The sequence below is a fragment of the Monodelphis domestica genome, chromosome 4 (genome assembly GCF_027887165.1).
Source record: "Monodelphis domestica isolate mMonDom1 chromosome 4, mMonDom1.pri, whole genome shotgun sequence".
NCBI classification, from domain to species: domain Eukaryota; kingdom Metazoa; phylum Chordata; class Mammalia; order Didelphimorphia; family Didelphidae; genus Monodelphis; species Monodelphis domestica.
Window position 1 is genome coordinate 376,902,284 of NC_077230.1, and position 7,178 is coordinate 376,909,461.

The following is a 7,178-nucleotide window of genomic DNA, read 5'->3' on the forward strand; positions in this document are numbered from 1 at the left end:
CTGCCCTTCCTGATTTCCAAAAGTGATGGGAGATCAAAAAAGCTAATGGCTGTGGGTGTTCTTTGGGAACGAAACCTCTGCCCAAATGAATGGAATCAGGGCATGTATCAGCCTCATCATTATCTGAATCTTCTTTCAAATGAGAAGTTAAAAGCTCAGAATAAAAAAAAATCCTCACCCTATCTGAAAAGCTCAGGCAGATCCAGTCCTTCCCTACCTCCTTGTCTGGGTTCTAGTGCTGGCCTGGCTTGTGTGACCTTGGAGAAATCATTTATCTCTGACACCCTGTGTTCTAAAGCCCTTCTCAGCTCTAATATTCTCTATTCTAAGGGTCTTTCCAGCTCTAACATTCTGTGTTCTAAGGGCCACCTAGCCCTGACACTCTGGTATCATCTAAGTTCTTTGGAGCCTACATAGAAGCTGACAGATAGGGCAGTATTTATAGTGAAAGTGAAAAAGATCCTTGGCTAGAGGAGAGAGAGGAAGTTGAGGGTTACCTTTCTCACCACCCCACCCCCAGGGCCAGTACCCCACTGGCCTGGTTCTCTATATAAACTGGGAAGCAAAGCCCAAAGATCATCTTTCTTGTAGGAAAATCCAAAAGGAACAGACAGACCAAAGGAGGCGAAAGCTATAGGACCATCTCCTCCTATCCAGCCCATGGCTGGGGCAAGATCATTGGGATTTCCTTCCCCTAGAAACATAACCAGATGTACCCAAGAGCCCCCGAAAACAACTGGTGAGCAGCCTCGGTAAAGACAAATAAAATCAGGGTCAGAGACTTTCTGGGTTTAATTAAAAAAAAAAACTCCAGGTTCAAAATTGAGAGGCCCATTCATTGTCATTAAAAAACAAACAACTTGGGGGCAGCTGGGTAGCTCAGTGGATTGAGAGCCAGGCCTAGAGATGGGAGGTCCTAGATTCAAATGTGGCCGCAGCCACTTCCCAGCTGTGTGACCCTGGGCAAGTCACTTAACCTCCATTGCCTAGCCCTTACCACTCTTCTGCCTTGGAACCAATACACAGTATTGATTCCAAGTCAGAAGATAAAGGTTCATTAAAAATAAATAAATAAATAAAACTTAAGTCAATGACCTTACGCAAGAAACTTCCTCCCTCTCTAAGCCTCAGTTTCCAGATTTGTAAAAAGCAAAGGATCTGGATAAGATGCTCTCAAAAGCTTTTAATACTGAACACCAGCGATCTGAGCCTCAGAAAAAGAAATAATGTGTGGCACAGTAGGAGAACTGGATTTGGAATTATTGGACCTGAGTACCAATACTGACTCTGCTGGGTGACCTTGAACAAGTAATTTTCCTTATTTATTTAAACTTCAGTTTTCTGCTCTGCAAGACGAGGTCATATAGATGACCTCTAAATCTCTTTTATCTCTTGGCTCTGTGAGGATGAGCCACAGCATCAAGCCAGAAGAATAGGGGGGAAATATTGAGAAAAGAGGGAAATCTGCTAGAAGAAGAGACAGAGTAGCAGGAACAAGCAGGCCAGGGGCCCACTGTGCCATGGTGACAGCAGTGGAGATAGGCACCCAGGCATGTTTGGCTCCTAGCCATCCCCCACTTTTTGCTCCCAGGCAGCTGCCTAATTGACTCAATGATGCCTTCCAACTTTGGCTGGGGGTGGAGACAACAAAAATTTGTAATAAAAGGAACAAAATCTTGCTTCTGCTGAGCATATTTTCAAAGCCAGGGCTTGCTGGGTGGGTGCTGTCTGCCAAACACCACCCCAGCACGGCTTTCTGCTGCTATTTCTGCTGCCACACAAAAGGGCCTTGTCGGGGTAACCCTCCTGTCTCTAAACGCTAATTACGAGTAATGATATAATAACTGTTGTGGGCCCAGCAGTGAAGCAGCACTGATTCAAAATGCTACATGTTTTAGGAACAACAGACTTGGGACTCCCAGGAAAACTGATGGTTCCCTGGGATCTCACCAAGTGGCCACATGTCAGAGCTGGAAAGAAAACTTAGAGCTCAGAATGTCAGAACTAGGAGGGAGGCTTGGAACTTAGAATGTCAGAGCTGGGAAGAAAGCTTAGAACCCAGAATGTCAGCGTTGTGAGGAAACCTTAGAGCCCAGAATGTTAGAGAATGGGAGGAAAGATTAGAGCCCAGAATGTCAGAGCTGGGAGGGAGGCTTAGAACTTAGAATGTCAGAGATGGGAAGAAAGCTTAGAACCCAGAATGTCAGAGTTGTGAGGAAACCTTAGAGCCCAGAATGTTAGAGAATGGGAGGAAAGATTAGAGCCCATAATGTCAGAGCTGGGAGGGAGGCTTAGAATTTAGAATGTCAGAGCTGGAATGAAAGCCTAGAACCCAGAATGTCAGAGTTGTGAGGAAACCTTAGAGCCCAGAATGTTAGAGAATGGGAGGAAAGATTAGAGCCCAGAATGTCAGAGCTGGGAGGGAGGCTTAGAATTTAGAATGTCAGAGCTGGAATGAAAGCCTAGAACCCAGAATGTCAGAGTTGTGAGGAAACCTTAGAGCCCAGAATGTTAGAGAATGGGAGGAAAGATTAGAGCCCAGAATGTCAGAGCTGGGAGGGAGGCTTAGAATTTAGAATGTCAGAGCTGGAATGAAAGTCTAGAACCCAGAATGTCAGAGTTGTGAGGAAACCTTAGAGCCCAGAATGTTAGAGAATGGGAGGAAAGATAAGAGCCCAGAATGTCAGAGCTGGGAGGGAGGGTTAGAACTTAGAATGTCAGAGCTGGGAAGAAAGCTTAGAACCCAGAATGTCAGAGTTGTGAGGAAACCTTAGAGCCCAGAATGTTAGAGAATGGGAGGAAAGATAAGAGCCCAGAATGTCAGAGCTGGGAGGGAGGCTTAGAATTTAGAATGTCAGAGCTGGAATGAAAGCCTAGAACCCAGAATGTCAGAGTTGTGAGGAAACCTTAGAGCCCAGAATGTTAGAGAATGGGAGGAAAGATAAGAGCCCAGAATGTCAGAGCTGGGAGGGAGGCTTAGAACTTAGAATGTCAGAGCTGGGAAGAAAGCTTAGAACCCAGAATGTCAGAGTTGTGAGGAAACCTTAGAGCCCAGAATGTCAGAGCTGGGAGGGAGGCTTAGAACTTAGAATGTCAGAGCTGGAATGAAAGATTAGAACCCAGTATATCTGAGCTGGGAAGAAAGCTTAGAACAGAGAATGTCAGAGCTGGGAGAGAAACCTAGAGCCCAGAAAGTCAGAGCTGGAATGAAAGATTAGAATATCAGTCCTGGGAAGAAAGCTTAGAACAGAAAATGTCAGAGCTAGGAGGGAAGCTTAGAACAAAGAATGTCAGAGCTGGGAAGAAAGCTTAGAACCCAGAATGTCAGAGTTATGAGGAAAGCTTAGAGTCCAGAACGTTAGAGAAGGGGAGGAAAGATTAGAGCTCAGAATGTCAGAGCTGGGAGGGAGGCTTAGAACTTAGAATGTCAGAGCTGGAATGAAAGATTAGAACCCAGTATATCTGAGCTGGGAAGAAAGCTTAGAACAGAGAATGTCAGAGCTGGGAGAGAAACCTAGAGCCCAGAAAGTCAGAGCTGGAAGGGACCTCAAAATCCTGACTCTCAGAGCTGCTGGGGCCTTAGAACACAGATTGTCAGAATTGGGGAAGGCCTTAGAACATAGAACAAAAGATCAAGGGAAGTCATTCTGGAAAGTGATTCAAAGTCATAGAACCTGAAGTCAAATCACAGCTTTGCTATCTACCACCTGTGTGACCTGGGGCAAGTCATGTAATTGCTCTTAGCCTCAATTTCCTCACTGGTAAACAGGAGGTTGGACTAGGAGGTGTCTAAGGGCCCTTTCAGCTCTGAACCTAAGAGACATAGTGTAAGTGAGCACTTATCTTACAGATAAGAAAACAGAGGCTGGAAGCAATTAAATTACTTGCCCCGGGTCACACATTCATGGCAACACCACAAAAGATACAGGATGCTCAATCCCAGGGCTCTTTCCACTCTCCAATCCTGCCATTCCAGTATATATGCATCAGGCAAGCCAGGAATCATACAGACTACTCCTGGACTGTTGGACAGTTCCCCTTCTCCTGGGTTAAGTGAGGGACCTCAAAACCTCAGGGTGTGATTTAATCAGGGCAGCCTGGTCCCATTCAAGAAGCATCATGCCAGGCACCAGAAGACCTGGGTGGGCCACTAATGAATGAATCCCCTTACTGTGCCAGGCCCATCCTCCCCCCTCTGGGTCTCAGATTCCTCCACTACAGAGCAAGAAGCTGGTCCAATCGTAACACGGGTTTATGGAGCATCTTAATGCTTGCAGAGCATTTTATGTACAATTATCACATTGGAGACTCACAGGAACCCACTGAGGCAGGTGCTATTACCATCAGAGACATTCATCAGCCAGGAAATGTCTCGGGTTCGATCTGAGAACTTAGGGCTTGCTGACTCTGGGGCCAGTTCTCCCAGCCACAACATTAGCCTAACACAGGCATCCCTGCCAGCTTGGCATCCACAGCCATCACAGCCTCACCAAAGAGCCCGTAGTGAGTGTGGGAGCCTAAGGAGGGACAGAAGCAGCCTAGTTCCCTTCTGGGGTTGATCCCAGGGCAGGGGACCTTCTCCAAACTCTTTTAATATATCCAGCCAGGACACACAATTCTATGAAAACCCTAGCCAGGAAACATGGGTCCCCGTCCAGAATCAAATAGTAATACCTTTGGCATTTAAAGCCCTTCACAAAGCTCCCTATCTTTCTATCTCTCTTATCCTTTACCCCGCTTCTGCTACTGCCATTCCCTGCACGATTTACCAGCTTTACCAGCCTATTTGCCATTCTCAGCAAATAATACACCATTTCCCACCTCTGTAATGTTGCACCAGCTGCCCTCCATGCCCGTGGTGCTCTCACTCTTATAATAACAGCTAATAATGATAGCTAGCATTTATGGAGCACATTCAGATTTGCTGTTGATCTCCACCACAATTCTGGGAGGTAGATGCTATTATTAACCCCATTTTACAGATGAGGAACTGAGGCAAGCAGGGTTAAATGACTTGCCCAGGGTCACACAGCTAGTAAGTATTTGAGGCTAAATTTTAACTCAGATCCTCTTGGCTCTAGCCCTAGAACTCTTGCCATTGTACCACCTAGCTGCCTCTTTGTTTCCCTTGCTTCTTTCAAAAACTCAGGTCAGGGCAGGTAGGTGGCCACCTGGAAATAGGAAATCTTGGGTTCAAATCTGGTCTTAGAAACCTTCTGTGTGATCCTGGGCAAGTCACTTAGCCCCCACTGCCTAGCCCTTACCAGCTGAAGTGTGGCTTTGGCCCTCTCAAAACCTTATTTTACTCATCTATAAAAACAAAAGAGGTAGGACAGAGACAGCTAGATATAAGTCTGGAGTCAGGAAGATCCAAGTTCAAATCCCGACTTCAGACATTTATCAGCTGAGTGATTTTATATATGTATATATATATATATATATATATATATATATAAAAAATCCCAAACTGTATATATTATATTCTACCATATATATTATATCCCATAATAGATATATAATATATATCACATTATATATTACATCCCACCATATATAACACCCTCCCCCATATATAATATATCCCACTATATATATTATATCCCACCATGTATCATATCCCATTATATATAATATATTATATACCACTATATAGTGGGATTTCAAACATATATATTTTTTAATAATATAGTAGGAGTTTATTTGTATATAAATATCATCTCAGATCAGTGCTGACCAAAGCAAGTCTAGTGGCTTTTGTCAACGAAACTGGAGAAGGGAAACTCTGCCCTCCTGTGGCTCCTTTTGAGACAGACAAAGGCAGATGGGAGCTCAGGAGATAGTAGCTGATGTCCCACACTCTTCCCATTGGCAAAGACAGAGAAAGTGAGGGGCATGGCCACATCCTATAAGCTTTAGTGGGGAAAGGAAGGAGAGGGACTAGATTCCTCACCGGGAACATTTCTTTAAGAGCCCCTCATGCTGAAAAATGCCATCCACCTCCAGAGAAGGAGTTGATAGAGTCTGAATGCAGACCAAAACATACAATGTTCACTTTCTTCATTTTTTTTGTTCAAAATATCTCCTCCATAAAAAATAATATATATATATATATATATATATATATATATATATTTTTTTTTTTTTTGCACATGCAAAATCTGGTATTACACATGTGAAATCTGTCAGATTGCTTGCCATCTGAGAGAAGGGGGATGGAAAGGGAGGGAGAATTTGGCTCAAAAATTTAAAAACCAAATGTTAAAAAATTGCTTTTATGTCATTAAAGAAAAAAATAAAATATAAAAATTTAAGAGTACTTTGTAACACAAGATATCATGAAACTGGAAAAAGGTCCGAGACTATTAGAGCTGGAAAGAATCTTGGGGAAAAGAAGCTTTTCAGTCTAGACTAAATCCTTCTTTTCAATGATAGGGAAGCTGAGGTCAAGAAGGAAATGATATTTCCAGGGGGCATAGAATGGCAGTGGTCAATAAGGAGTCAGAGAACCTGAGTTAAATCCTGCCTCTGCTACCTGTCTGACCTGGTTCTAAACCTCAGCCTTGATCTGTAAAATGAGGGGACTGGACTAGATTTATAGGTTTAAAGCTAGAAAAGCCCTTAGAAGTCAATCTCATCATTTGACACATGAGGAAAGAGAGGCATAGATTAAGTAATTTGCCCCAAACTACAATAGCAAGTTTAGAGACTGAGGTGAGATCCTGAATTCAGGTATCCCTGACTCCAAGTCCCAGTGATCCATTCATTACATCACACTGCTTCTCAAAAGCTTTTGTCAAAAGTGGGATAACTTCTAAGGTGTCTTATAACTCTAAGTCTATGAGCCTATGAATCTTGATGAAAGTTAAGTTGTGGAGCCCAGAACAGAACACGTCATCTAATACCCAGCATTCCGTGCTCTCTATTTGTTCTGGCCCACCTTGCCCAAGTCTCCTGGAGAACTCTAGGTCTCTCTGGGCAATGGGTGGCTGTATGGAGGAAAGAGACCAGGAAAAATCCCCTGACCTCTCAGTTAAATTTGAGGTAAACCAGTGTTAAGTGCCCCTGGGTCATGGCTAATGGAGGAGTCACCGGTACTAAGTACCAGGGAGGCTCAGGAATCCTGTCCTGCTACCTAGTCAATAATGGTCAGTGGGACATGACCTTCAGAGACTCCGTAA